Source organism: Pimephales promelas, chromosome 5 (assembly GCF_988280905.1).
Source record: "Pimephales promelas chromosome 5, fPimPro1.hap1.1, whole genome shotgun sequence".
In the NCBI taxonomy this organism is placed as follows: domain Eukaryota; kingdom Metazoa; phylum Chordata; class Actinopteri; order Cypriniformes; family Leuciscidae; genus Pimephales; species Pimephales promelas.
In genome coordinates, this window is record NC_142773.1 from 39,164,351 (window position 1) to 39,176,883 (window position 12,533).

General features: G+C 37.7%; 1 protein-coding gene across 9 annotated transcripts in view; it reads left to right on the forward strand.

The window, feature by feature from the left end:
- fyco1b (FYVE and coiled-coil domain autophagy adaptor 1b) overlaps nucleotides 1-12,533 on the forward strand; it is a 55,947-nt gene that overhangs the window by 29,323 nt on the left and 14,091 nt on the right. The window contains exon 20 of one of the 9 annotated variants that reach the window (XR_016168582.1): nucleotides 12,088-12,199. The exons of the other annotated variants lie outside the window; for them this stretch is intronic. The gene's annotated coding sequence lies outside the window, so the exon portion shown is untranslated. The remainder of the gene's footprint in view (nucleotides 1-12,087; nucleotides 12,200-12,533) is intronic. 9 annotated transcript variants of the gene reach the window in all.

A 12,533-nucleotide genomic window follows, 5' to 3' on the forward strand; every position in this document is an offset into this window, starting at 1 on the left:
TAGTTACATGTCTTTGGTCCATGTTGTGTTCAAATTTCTTTCGAACCGCACCAGAGTTTAATTGGAAGCGGATCAAGACCCAGCTTTCAGCGCTCTCGGTCTGCTTGTTTGGCAGCGTTCACATTTAATGAACCGCACTAACAGAGCAATCGCACCAGGGTTCGGTTTAATCGAACCAAACATGCCAAGTTTGAACACACCCATAGTTTTGGGCACATTTTTTTTTTATCACAGGCTGTGCACTTTCAGTCCTATCCATCTGTTTTTCCTGGCTTGGATACTGCACAAAACTGTATTTGCACCCCTCTTTTTTAATGGAATGCTATACATCGACAAATGTTACAATTCAATACCTTTGAGTGATATATCTTTTGACAGTCCAATCAAAATAGAAATAGAAGGCAGAGCACAATGCATTATGGGATATAGTGTATTTTATGCAGTGTTCTTTTGTTGTATACTGCAGAAATCTTATACATACTACTCCCATTGTGTATGCATGCTATATGCTATTCCCGACCGTTCTCATCCTTTAGCGTCACACACTGTATACGCTAGCCTATATGCCAAAATGGCGCTATACTATGCACATGGCACCTTTTATCGTTAATATTCACGCGATCCCAAGGCGTCATGAATCCTTTAGCGTAATATGAGACTACCCTACCCTACCCCACACCTGAACCTAACCATCACACTCACAGCGCGTGTTATATTAACGATAACGGGTGCCATGTACGTAGCTAGCGCCGTTTTGTCATAGCGTTCTACTATATGACGCTAAAGGATGAGAATGCGTCTAATGTTTTTCCAGTCATATCCATCCTATATTCAGTGCAACAATAACAGCCTCTTAAGGAAAAGGACACTATTTTTGAGCCCTCGTTGGCTAATTGAAGTGTCCATTTCATATCAGTGCCATAAATCTTTGCTCGTTCTCCTCTCGTGTCTGATACAGGGATGGGAAGAAAATGTGGCCAATGATCATGGCTCTGATATGTAATTAAAGGCCCACTGAGCTGCATTATCCATTTCTTGAATCTGTATTAATTTACAATTCCCTTTTCATGTCTAAACCTAAACCTAAATGTGTTTGATGTGCTGTATGTGGTTCTGAGCACTAGGTGGCAGCCTGACACATCACAATCGTTACTGCTAATGCAACAAATCACACCATGAACGGCACTGATTTGATTTATTTTATCCGATTTTTTTTAAAAACTGCATTCATAAAAGCTTTTGCGAAACATGACTTGACAGAGAATTAATGAATGTCTAAAAGTAAGAAAACACACCCTAAAAATATCCAGACGACACAATTATTTTGGAATATTTGTATATTTTCTTTATAATAATTATATTTAACCTGTTGTTTTGGACAATTAAATGACCCATCAGATTTATCCTCAGCTTTACGGTATGTAGCCTATTGGACTAAATGAAATGTCACATAAACATCACTAATTTTCTTCAGAAAATATAGAATATTGTTAAAGCTTTAGTGTCATGCATTATGATTTGCTTTCATGTATAACAAACAATGTTCTTAATAACCTCTACAACAGGACGGGTGATGCAATAGGCATAATTCATAAAATGTAAATACGGGCCATAGTGATGCGTGGCCTCTGGAATCTGTTTATCTTCCAGTGTGTGAATTTTATTAGCATAATGAACAACCACAGAGCGCTTTGATTCTCCTGAGCATTGTGAGTACTTATTCAGATTCTCCCCTGCTAATATGCCAGTGTTGCTAATCAATATCAAAGTGTATTTGTGTGTGAGATAGAGAGAGAGATGTAGGCTAACATATGCATTTGTGTCCTGTTTCTCCCAGTATTGCTTGGTGTCAAGCACAGTTTCATCAGAGCGGTTTCTTAAGTCCTCAGAGGCCTTTCATCACAAACTGTCGGGTAGCAGCCGAGACCAATCTTGCGTTGTGTTTCATCCAATCTTGCGTAATTCTCTACTCTTCAATTTTTTAAGTTTTCTTCACTACCTTATCTCAATGTTTACCAGTTGTTGAATATCAATTAAGCATTAAAAAAAAAAAAAATGTGAGTGGCATTTACCATGTAGGCTACAAAACTCATCAACAAGATGTCGCCAGGCAGAGTGTGTTTTTTTTTTTTTTTTTTTGGTTGGTGAGGGTGTTTCATGGTCCACTGTGATACTCTCTAGATTTCTGCAGTTTTATTAAAAGTCAGATGAAAATACTAGCCTATAGTATGTATAATCTCTATGAGAAGTAATAATACACATCTCTACCAGAGTATGGGAAATCGTAATAGTTATGCTAGCCCACACTTAAAGGGATAGGTCACCTTTGATATTTTTTAGCTTACCTCAAGTGCATCCAAGATCATTGTTTCAGCAGTAGTTTCAATTTAGATATTTTTAGGTCTGTGAGTCTTTTAATGGAGGTCTATGGTCACCACCTCAAAGAGCATGCACAGTGAAGTCCAAATTAAACACGATGTAATGACTCGTAAATGTAAGTACACATTGATGGGCTAAGACACGAAACGAGCGGTTTGTGTGAGAAAACGAACAGTGTTTATATTGTTTTTACCTCTTGTAACCACACAGCCACAAAGCGCCCTCGCCCTCAGATCACTTGGACGTGGCTGTGTGGTTACAAGAGGTAAAATCTATATAAATACCTTTCGATAACGTTTGTCCAATCGAGATTGCGATAAAGACGATAAAGAGACATCTAGACTTTATATAGATATCTATGGATTCTCCACCCAAAAATGTAAATTCTCAAGTTGTTGCAAACTTGTATGAGTTTCTTTCTTCTGCTGAACACAATATTTTGAAGAACGACTGGCACCATTGACTTCCATAGTAATTTTTTTTTCCTACTGGAAGTCAATGGTGCCAAACAACTGTTTGTTTCCAAACGTTCTTCAAAATATCTTCCTTTGTGTTCAGCAGAAGAAAGAAACTCATACATACCTGAGGGTGAGTAAATGATGACAGAATCTTCATTTTTGGAAGGATGAGTATCCAAACTGATCTGTAGAGCCATCAGTAATCAAGACTTTAGCTATAGGATTGTTGGAAGAGGAGAAATGGCCCCAAAATTGACCGATTTTCTTGTAGTGTGTGTTTGTGGTAATGTTTTTCTTGCCAGCCAGGACTTCCGAGGTTTAAATGGGTGTCTCTGAGACATATTTCTGCTTGAATGATGGATCAATGGATAGACCCCATGAGGAGAAAATGTCTTCACGTACACACTAAGAATGCTTCCGGTGTTTTGGCAGTGGAAAAACACACTTAAATATCCAAAATGATTTATGTTACGAGTCTTGGTTGAATAAGATTGAATATTGTCTCCACTTAAAATGTTATTAATTCATTAATTGATTCATTTGTTTATTACACTTCTCTTTTTCCTGTTTTTTTCATCCTTGGCTCATTTAGCTTTCCAATTGATATTCTTTTGATCTGTTGTTTCCATGACAACGTGCTATAGCTCAACCTCTCAACAAAATGTCTAAATATGAGCAGTCCCTTTTAGTCCATCTGTATTGCAGTAGAAGGCAACCAACAGCGTGAATAATTTAATATATTAATATTATATATTGTTAAAACCCACTCAGAACACCCACAGACTTTTGATATAGGCTACAAAGATAGATAAGTGTGCATTCGCCCGCCATCTTGGAACAGTCAGCATGTCGTGACTTACAGTAAGAATAAATTATGTCAAAACATTGTGCATTGTGTTCATTAATAAATAATAATAATAATAATAGCCCATTAAGTGATAGATTGAAAATAGAGTCATTCATTTGTTTTATTTTATAACTGAAATCTTTGGACTTTTAACACTTAATTTAACACATTACAGATGATTGTAAGTAAATAAATACAGGCCAATGTGTGTATAAACTAAACATCAGGCTAATCAGGTATCTGTATGCTATGCTAGTACAAAAGCAGACATAAATGGTAATTATAATGTGAATCAGCATTTATCAACTTGATTTTAGGAATTGTAATCAGGCGCTGAGGAGAGTACCTATTAAAAGCAATTTGAACCAATGGGATCGCTTGGGATCCTAATGGAGCCCGACTTCTAGTAGAGACCACAACAGCGGCCCACAGAAACAGCTGCTAATGAGGCATATTTGTATATATATAGCGATGGGTGCACTCATATTATAAATGTATATTGTGTAATAAGTCCCGCCTTCCAAATAAAAGAGCCAATCTCCAATTGTTGTCATTGGAACAACCTAGCAACAGCATAGCAACACAGTAAAACAAGCCTAGGAATTAAATATTTTTGATATATTGTTGCATTATAAATATTGATTCGTATAATGTATTTGATTTAACACATAACGCATACTATAACAGAGAGAGACCATGAGTCTTCATGGCCAAAGACAAAGCGATAAATTAGATTTGCTTGCATGCAGAGGTTGTGGCCCACTGTGTGTTCTGCCATGTAGCAGGTTATTCTGACACATGGCCATGACAGTACATGATATCATGTGTCACTTCACAGATGAGATGTTCTCACAGGCCAGAAGGACTTGATTTAGGTGGAATTTTAATCAGGTCATGCGTAGGCTGGTGTACTTGCATGCGGATCCTTCAGACGGCCGTGATTACGACCATCACTGAGGGGTTTTTTTTTTTTCTTTTTTCCAAGCACAGAATAAATGGCTCTGTAATTACAATATATCGCTGCAGGCACTGGGACGGACATGCTCTCCAGCTCAGGTTTCCATGGATACTCCGTCTGTTCTGGAACCTTTCTAATACGAGTCATTGACTTCCATTAGACAAGCGAGCATCAGCCGACGAGAGCATGCTTTAACAGAGAGAATATACCTGCTGGCTTCTTGTTACGTACACAACTGGGCATGCAAATATACATCGCCACCTTTAATTTAGTGCCAATCATGAAGCCAATCTTGATCAACAGCCTTCGTTGAACATCTAAATTAATGGACGTAGAAAAAAAAACAACACCACAGAGATCATTGCTTGATATGCAGTACTGTGCAAAAGCCACTTTAGCATTTTCACCCCCAAATTGTTTTAAAGGATTAGTTCACTTTTGAAAAAACTTTTGCTGATAATTTACTCACCCCCATGTCATCCAAGATGTCCATGTCTTTCTTTCTTCAGTCGAAAAGAAATTTAGGTTTTTGATGAAAACATTCCAGGATTTTTCTCCATATAATGGACTTCAATGGGAACCGGATGGTTCAAGGTCCAAAAGACAGTTAATAACAGTTTCAGATGCAGCTTCAAATGTCTTTAAACGATATCAGACGATGAATAAGGGTCTTATCATGCGAAACGATCGGTTATTTCAAAGCTTATTCCAAAAATGTAACTTTTCTAAGGACAAATGCTAGCCTTTCTCCATTCTGTGAGGCGCGTTTGCAACGTCACGTAGTGCGTAATTACGTTCAAAAGGTCACGGGCGACGTAGCCAGAAGTACAGAGTCAGAGTGTTTACAAGTTGAACGCATAGGTTGAACGTGAAAACTAACTCAAACGCCGTTTACAAAAAAGGAATTAAAAGGTAAAACAACGATGTCGGACGATTTTGATTCTGTACTTCTGGCTACGTCGCCCGTGACCTTTTGAACGCAATTACGTATTACGTGACGTTGCAAACGCGCCTCACAGAATGGAGAAAGGCTAGCATTTGTCCTTAGAAAAGTTACATTTTTGGAATAAGCTTTGAAATAACCGATCGTTTCGCATGATAAGACCCTTATTCATCGTCTGATATCGTTTAAAGATTTGAAGCTGCATCTGAAACTGCTATTAACACTATCTTTTGGACCTTGAACCATCCGATTCCCATTGAAGTCCATTATATGGAGAAAAATCCTGGAATGTTTTCATAAAAAACCTAAATTTCTTTTCGACTGAGGAAAGAAAGACATGGACATCTTGGATGACATGGGGGTGAGTAAATTATCAGCAAAAGTTTTTTCAAAAGTGAACTACTCCTTTAAGCCAGTTATTTACAGTGTTGGGGAGTAGTTAACTACAAGTAGCGAAGCTACTAACTTAACTACATTTTTCAGTAGCTTGGCAGTAGCTCAGTTGCTTTTTAAACAGTGTAGCTTTTTCAGTAGCTAACTACTTTTTGCAGCAAGTAGCGGTGTAGCGCGAGCAAAAGCTACATTGCTACATTGTCAAGCCTGCGCGAATCAGCCCGATGCAAGGATATTCTTCATCTTGTTAGATTACAAACTCATTTTTTGCCATTACCGCCACCTGTTGTTTAATCACGCATCTTGCAGCTAATGGTTCACTGACGTAAAGAAGTGGGTTGACAGCGACACACCCAGGTGACGGCAGATTTTGAGGATGGAGAAACAAACGTTAATTACCCATGGTCTTATTTGTCCAAGTTCAATCGTTATTTTTGAGAAAATGTTCTAAATGCAATTTATGTTGAATGTATATTTCGTTCTTGCAATGTTGTAGGCTATTTGTTGCAATTTTGCACTTTTGACAAACAGTCTGCGATATTTGAGTGTTGTGTGTAATAAAACAATACTCTTTGAAATCATAATTGTATTGCATTGTTTTAAACACTAAATATTTGAATTACATTCATCAGACACGTTATTTATAATATATAATTTATAACATCTTATAATAATAATAGGTAATATAATATTTATAATATGTTGTTCAAAAAGTAAAAGTAGTTTCAATGTAGCTAGCTACTTTTTGATAGTAACTTGTAGTGTAGCTAACTACTTTTCCAAAAGGGTAGCTTGACTGTAGTTTAACTACTTTAACGTACGAGTAGCTTGTAGCTTGTCAAACTACAGTTTCAGAGTAGCTTCCCCAACACTTACATACACTCTAATAAATGCTGGGTTGTTTTAACCCTATTTTGGGTAAAATATGGACAAACCCAGCCATTGGGTTACATTTTTAAATGACATTTTTAGCCCAATGGCTGGGTTTGTCCACATTTTAACCAAAATTGGGTTAAAACAACCCAGCATTGTGCTGTAGTTTGTCCGTAGGAAATATCGGTCCATTCCTTTTGCTATTAATTGTAATAATCCTGTGAGATTTTTGTTTGCACAAGGGGTCTGACAACAGCCGGTATGACGATCTGATCTCACCATCATCGAGTCCGTCGGGGATAACATGAAGAGACAGAGACGTAACGTCTCCACTTCGTGAAAATACTAACGGGACTAAGACTTTTGCACAGCACCGTATCTCATGATCAACAACACCAGCCAGGTTCTCTTAAACCAGGGTTTTAAAAAGTATTAAAAAGTGATAAATCAAAATTGTCAAATTTAAGGCCATTAAAAGTGTTAAATGTAGAGGTATTATTTTTTTTAAAATTAGGTGTTATCAGGTGTCCTATTTTGTGTTTGCGTTAGTCCGTATAAATATGGGCTTTAGCTTATCTGGGCACAATCAAAGATCTTTCATCTCTGTCTATGTTTGATGCTGACGTCATATTCAGTGGCTGGACGATATGACGATATATACTGAGACTATATATAACCCTGATATAAGTGATCACCCGGATTTAGACCTACTGTATATTGTATTTATAAAGCTATCACAGGCAAATTTGCTTTAGCCTATGTAGGTCTATGTTGCTTTTATTTCCCTTTTATTGAAATCAGGCAAACATAAATGTCAGGCGACACGATTGCTGGCTGCATGTCAATATCCATGGATCACTGGATCTTTAGTAAGTTGTTAGGAGTCCAACTATATTGAGTCCAACATTTAGTTTAAATTGATCAAATTGTTCATTTTAGTCGCATTTTCGTTTAATAGTTTCCCCTATTAAATCCAGTCACGGCAATGCAGTCCACTAAACATAAAAATGGAATGCGTGCTCTAAATCTATTCATTTTTGTATGTTAGAAATGTCAAAATCTGTGTAATAGAAAGGTCGCTGGTTAACACTTGCAATTCAGTGTCATGATGGTTTTAAAAAAAAAATCTGAAGGTAGTAAAAAAGGTATTAAAAAGTAGTAAATTTAACTTAAGGATTACTGTATATACCCTGTAAACAAACATGCAACTACGAGGTGAATCATTGTATTACACACTTTGATTTGAAGCAAAAAAAAAACTACAATCCCATGAAGAACCGACCCCATAATTGAATTAGAAAGAAATTGCAAAATATGCATAAATATATATTTAGATTATTAGAAAATATTTTGAGACCGACTGAATTATTTGATCATTCGGAGTGCTTCATGGGATTGGGCGGAGCTGAAGAGATCTTTTGGAGCTTGTTTCGACTCTCTGATTGGTGGGATCTTCTGTACTGCATCATGGGTAGTGTAGTTTTTCACTGTTTGTGAGAGAAAATTTTTGTTTCCCTATGAGAAACTTGGCATTCACTCACAAAACCTTTGCTTTCCCCTGAGAAACTTTGTGTTTGCATTCATTTAGTATTACATTACTAATGTCTGCTACATTTCAGTTTGGTTTCCTCGTGTCTCATTTTTGTTGCGTCCCTTTGAGCCATGGATCCTAACACATAAGTTGAAACAGGTTTCAACCTGCCAAAAGCTACCTTCTCAGCCATAAGTTAACCATATCGACGTCACCCTTTAACCAGAAACCCCAAAACTGAGCCATAACCCAGCCTAATCTTACCCAAACCATGTGAACAAATATACTGAAATGCTGCATATTGCATACTGATTCACATGCTATTTTTAATTATTATTATTTTTTTTACCAGTATGTAGTGCACTTCCATTCTGAACATTTTAATGAGTCTAACTTTGACATCTCGCCTCTGCACTCCTACGTTAGTGGAACAGGTGCATCACTCCCCACCTGCTCTCAGTAGAGTTAAAATATCTAATTGAGAAATTACAGTAGACATCAACCCTGCTAATTACTGGGATTTAAACCTTGCGGATGGGGCACACATTATAATCATTTAATTTGTCTGAAATGTTGACTTAAAAGGAAAGCCATTTTACTTTCCCTGAACACCGTCGCCAGTTTTAATATGGTTTGATGCATCAGATATTGCATGCTGCTGTTTTGATATTGCATGACTTTTTGTTAAATTGTCAAAGTGGCTGAACTTTCTCAAAGGGTTTCCTTCTTGGTCTGTGCTGAAGACTGGAAAAGAAAAGGTGTGGTTGGAACGCATTCTCATATAGGGCGTCATATAGTGATGCTTTTGCCAATACGCATACATCCAACGCACATGGCACCCTTTAGCTTCAATATAACAAGCTTCGGTGATAGGTAGGTTTAGGTCTGGGGTAGGGTTAGAGTTAGACCACTAGGAGGCGCCTTCTGGCCCATATATATCTGCGTCTCATATTGACGCTAAATGTACGTTGGATGTATACGCATTATATTGTATATGTATACGCTGTTGGATCTCACAGTCCCGATTGAAACAAAAGTGGGTTAAATTGGTAAGTAGTCATTTTAAACTGATGCACAGAAGTTTCAAAAGCAGACTCACAGCAATAAACAGGAAAATAACAGAATCATTGACGCAAACTTTATCAAATATGCAGACTGATCTCATGAAGTAGTGTGTTTATGACACGCCAATTCGTTTTGGCGTGCTATCGAGACTCATAATCGCTTTTCGACGTGTTTATGAACGCCGTTGACTTAAAGGGTTAGTTCACCCAAAAATTAAAATTAAGTCATTAATTACTCACCCCCATGCTGTACCAACCCCGTAAGACCTTCGTTCGTCTTCGGAACACAAATGAAGATATTTTTGATTAAATTTGAGAGCTGTATAACTACCACATTGGCTCCTAAGGGACTGCCTCTTGACGGCCCAGAAAGTCAATGAAGAAAATGTTTAAATATCCCAAGTGACTACCGTGGCTCAACTATATGTTTATCAAGCGATGCGAATACATTTTGTGCGAAAAAACAAACAAAAATAACGACTTTATTCGACTATTTCTTTTCTTCCTTGTAGGCCAGAAACGAGATTTCCTTAGATTTCCACGACGCATGCGCGAGAATTGCGATCTCCTTACACTACTTCAGACAGTAGCGGTTCTAGGCACGGGCGAACCGGGCAGTCGCCCGGGGCGGCATTTCTTCATGTCACATGGGGGGCGGCACGCACGAGCAGTTAAAAAAAAATCCTCTGTGCCGCGAAGGTTTTCTATGGGCTATATGCACGCATAAGTTCCGCATTTGACGTAAGGATGCTCGTCCATTTCCGGTTGTGTAGATTAACGCGGAGGAAAACCGGAGAAAACGGCATTATGGCAGAGTCTTCAATATTTACTGTCCTCCCGTCTTTGAAACGAAACGTACATACGTTTAGATGTAATTTTATATATAGTTATGTTTATTTAATATAATTTTAAAAAGAAGCATAAACACAACGAGGGGTGTCTGTTTTATCTGTTTTTGTGACTAACGTTTCATTAGTATAACCATGGAGTATAAAATTCAATATAAATTCTCGGTATTGCATTGGACTCTATGATCGGCGGAAGTTATCGAGCATCCTTAATGCTTCACTGGAAACACCGCCGTGCATAGAGCCCATTTTTTTACCATTTCGATTCAATTATTGGCAATGGCGCCCCTAATTGCTGAGAAGGTGCCGTGCACAGAAGCGATGTCAAGGGGGTCTCTTGATTAGTTCACGTATCGCGTCTTTTGCGCGCTCGAGGTCGTTATTTCAAATAGGCGATTAGGCGCACGGGAAGCGCGCTCATTATGCGCTCGCGGGAGGCGCGCATAAACTTTTCAGTATGGGAGTGCTCGTGCACTCAAACACTTGGGTGTTTTTTCTCTTCTCCATAAAAAAATCTTTTAGCAGAGCTTCAGCAAGCGTTTTTCTGTGGTGGAAATACATTAGCTACTAAAACTTGTTTTTCATTGTGGAGAGCCCAGTGCATGGTTGTATAGCAACGACAGCCATGAGCAAATCGGTCCGAATTTTACTATTAATAATAAAAGATAAGCTACTGTGCATTATAAATGTCAGGAATGTATTGACTCATTTATTGACTATCTTTATTGACTCATTCTTTTTATAGAGATGATTGAATGCTGAAATATAAGGTATATATTTTTATAAAATCTCTTTTTGTGTTAACCTTTTTTTAAGTTTAGTAGGTAAGATAAAAGACACTCCTTTAAAACAAATCTTTAATGTTATTAACTTGGTGAATTGATTGTGTATTAGGCTTTTTGTGTATGTGATCATGTTGGTCACTATATTCATGAAATGAAAATAATTTACATAATGATCAACTTTGTCTTTTTACAGTAGCCTATGCAAAGTACAATTTTCTATTTTCTAACATTCTAACATTTTAAGAGTGACATAGGGCTACAAAAGCTATTTTAGGTCTATAACAGTTTAGTGTTTAATATGAGAGCTGTTCAAAATTATTTAAGAGATAAGTATTGTGTTACTAAGTATCTCTCAGACCCTTTTACTTTTAAAAACTCCATTTCGTGACAAATATTGTTTAACAAGCCATAACTAAAAGTGTGCCATATAATTTAAGGCAATAACCAATGCGCTAATGGTTACTTCCTCTCTTTAAAGTTAGATTAAACTAGCAAAATAACTGGATTCTATTAACTGTGTTTTTCAAATGAACGTTATGTGATTTTATTGTTGGGTTGTTGTTGTTGTTTTTTTTTGGTTTTTTTTTGGGGGGGGGGGGGGGGGGGGGGGCGCTCGAAGGGGGTCTCGCCCTGGGTGTAATTCAGAGTAGAACCGCCACTGACTTCAGATCGCAATTCTCGCGCATGCGTCGTGGAAAAAATCACATATATTTCACAAAAATCACATATATTTCCTGCATTTGTGTACTTACAATATCTTTAAAGTTCAGTTGAATTTTTTTTCCGCAACCTCGCGAGACATCACTTCTGGCCCTTGCGCAGAACGAAGCGCCCGTGCCCTCAGATCACTTGGACGTGGCTGTGGTTACAAGATGTAAAAACGATATAAATACTGTTCGTTTTCTCACACAAACCGCTCGTTTCGTGTCTTAAGCCATCAATGTGTAATTACATTTACGAGTCATTAAATCATGTTTAATTTGGACTTCTCTGTGCATGCTCTTTGAGGTGGTGACCATAGACCTCCATTATATGACTGACTGACAACGGTTTGACCTAAAAATATCAAAATTGAAACTACTGCTGAAACAAAGACACCTACATCTTGGATGCCCTTGAGGTAAGCTAAAACATATCAAAAATTAATTTCAAAGTGAACTATCACTTTAAGGTTTATACATGGTAGTTTTCATGATAAATTGTTTCATCTTCCAGTGTGCTTTTATGATTATCAAACCGCGAGCACGAACTATGCAAAAGCTGCAGCCCTTCCTGCACACTCAGTGTCCGAATTCACTCACTCGATTTCATTCATTCCCTCAAGTGGACTGTATGAATGAGGGTATAGGGGGCGATTTCGGAATTGTAATTGTGATGCTTGCCTTGCTGTAGGACGTTTTATTGAAGAGTAGATTGTCTGTTTAAGCCTGCTGGGATTCGGCTGGGAATCTAAC